At 52.8% G+C, this 2310-nt stretch overlaps 1 pseudogene; it reads right to left on the reverse strand.

The window, feature by feature from the left end:
• Positions 1 to 218: 218 nt before the first annotated feature.
• Positions 219 to 1330, reverse strand: LOC146588199 (olfactory receptor 14C36-like; annotated as a pseudogene).
• Between the last annotated feature and the right edge of the window lie 980 nt (positions 1331 to 2310).

Consider the following 2310-nt stretch of genomic DNA (forward strand, 5'->3'; position numbering starts at 1 on the left):
TGCTTCAACACAGTCTCTGGGTCCAATTCAAATGAGAGATTCCTGGGGAGATGGAGCATGAACTGTTTTTTTTTTTTTTTTTTTTTTTTTTTTTTTAACATGGATGCAAAAGAGACAAGAAAGAAATGCACAACATGTAGCCTTGATTCTAGACATCCTAGTGAGTGAATGCACATGAGCCAGTTATTGGTGCTGACCTTGTACCCGTTGGATGAGTTTCACAGTGCATCCTTGAGTTCCTTGTTCCTCAAGCTGTAGTTGAGGAGGTTCAGAGTTGGAAGTACCACTACACACAGAACAGCCATCACCAGATCCAGAGCTGGGGAAGAGAGGGAGGGGGGCTTCAGGTAAACAAACAGGCCAGTGTTGGTGAACAGGGACACCACAGCCAAGTGAGGAAGGCATATGGAAAAGGCTTTGTGCCAGCCCTGCTCAGAGGGGATCCTCGGTATGAATGTGAGAATCCGCACATAGGACAGAACAATGAAAATGAAACACCCTAAAGTTAAACACAGACTAATCACAATAAGCCCAACTTACCTGAGGTAGGAATCTGAGCAGGAGAGCTTGAGGATGTGGGGAATCTCACAGAAGAACTGGTCCACTGTGTTGCCTTGGCAGAGAGGTATTGAAAATGTGTTGGCAGTGTGCAGGAGAGCATAGAGAAAACCACTGGTCCAGGCAGCTGCTTCCATTTTGACATAGGCTCTGCTGTCCATGAGGGTGCCATAGGGCAGGGGTCTGCAGATGGCAACGTAGTGGTCATAGGCGATGACTGTGAGAAAAGAGAACTCTCCTCCTAACAAGAAGACAAATAGAAAGACTTGAGCAGCGCATCCCAAGTAGGAAATGGCCCTGGTGTCCCACGGGGAATTGGCCATGGATTTGGGGACAGTAGTGGAGACTGTGCCAAGGTCCAGAACAGAGAGGCTGAGGAGAAAGAAGTACATGGGGGTGTGGAGGTGGCGGTCACAGGCTTTGGCTGTGGTGGTGAGGCCGTTGCCCAGGAGGGCAGCCAGGCAGATGCCCAGGAAGAGTGAGAAGTGCAAGAGCTGCAGCTCCCATGTGTCCACGAACGGGAGGAGGCGGAACTAGCTAGAGGAGCTGCCATTGGACATTGGCTCCCACTGGACCCCGGGGATTGTGCAATGAGGAAAAGACAGCCCTGGGCACACCTGGGTGCATAACCCAGCTTCACAGCCCTACAGCCATCCTTGGGAAAAAGTAGCAGCATGCCCTGTGCTGTGGCAGTGTGGCAGTGGATCCCTGCTCTGAAGCATCTCACCCTCCGCTTCAAAGCAGAGCGATCCTTGAAAAATCTATGAGTCATGGAATGCAAAAGGTTTAGAAGACCCTTCCAGGAACCTCCACAGCATTGCCCCACAACCAGAGACTTACCGTGTCAAGGGCTGTGAAGATTTCTCCCACAAGGAGCTCTCCTCTGTCTTCTCACTCCACACGGCTGTTCACTTCTCTCTGTCATGTCTCATCTCATGCCAGCAGCAGCAGGTAGTGCCTGGAGCCCTGCTGCTCTTTGCAGAGGATCTAATGCTGCACAGAGCTGTGCTGTCAGCTTGCCATCAGCCCCCTCTGTCCCTGAAGCCTGGCCCTGCTGAAGATCAGAGGCCCAGATGAAGGCCCTGCAGGGGCTCTGCGGCAGCGTGTGTGCGCAGAGGGAGGTTGCTGCACTTCCTGCAGAGAAGGAGGTGGGAGGTGGYGTGCTTGAGTGCAGAGGTGCGGGCCCAGTGGCTGTTCAGCCTCTTTCGCAGAGCAATGTGACAGAAGATGTGACAGGATAGTGTGCTTTATGTCTCTGACGGTAGCCTCAGTGGCAGGCAGAGCTGCAGTTGTGACTGAGTACCTGACAAAGGGACATCAGAAGTGACCCCACTCCCTCAGCTTCAAATGTGCCTGAGCGATGGTGGTGAATGTGCTCCTACCCCCTTCCTGGCCTTCCCACCATCATCTCTTCCTGCCTTGGTCTTTGGTTCAGGGGTCGCCGCCTGTCCCTTCTTTGGGGTGGCCCTTTGTTTCCAAGCTGCCTGTGCTTTCTAGACATCTCTGCTCCCCTCCTGCTCAGGTGCCAAATGTGGACGAAGGAGGAGCCTCTGCCTTGGTGGCTGCAGACACAGCAGTGGCTGCAACTAAAGTGCCTGTGCGGCTTCAAGGCGATGGTGACACCCTCCTTTCCATATGTATGGAAAGGATTTGATTGCAAGTGGTGACATCATGGCATGGATAGCAGGTGGCAATGAAATGGTGAAAGGAGGTTCCCACTAAGAGAGCAGACCCTACAGTGCCCAAGGCCAG

The sequence above is a fragment of the Rhea americana genome, unplaced genomic scaffold, assembly GCF_003343005.1.
Source record: "Rhea americana isolate MKP2758 unplaced genomic scaffold, rheAme1 scaffold_533, whole genome shotgun sequence".
NCBI lineage: Eukaryota > Metazoa > Chordata > Aves > Rheiformes > Rheidae > Rhea > Rhea americana.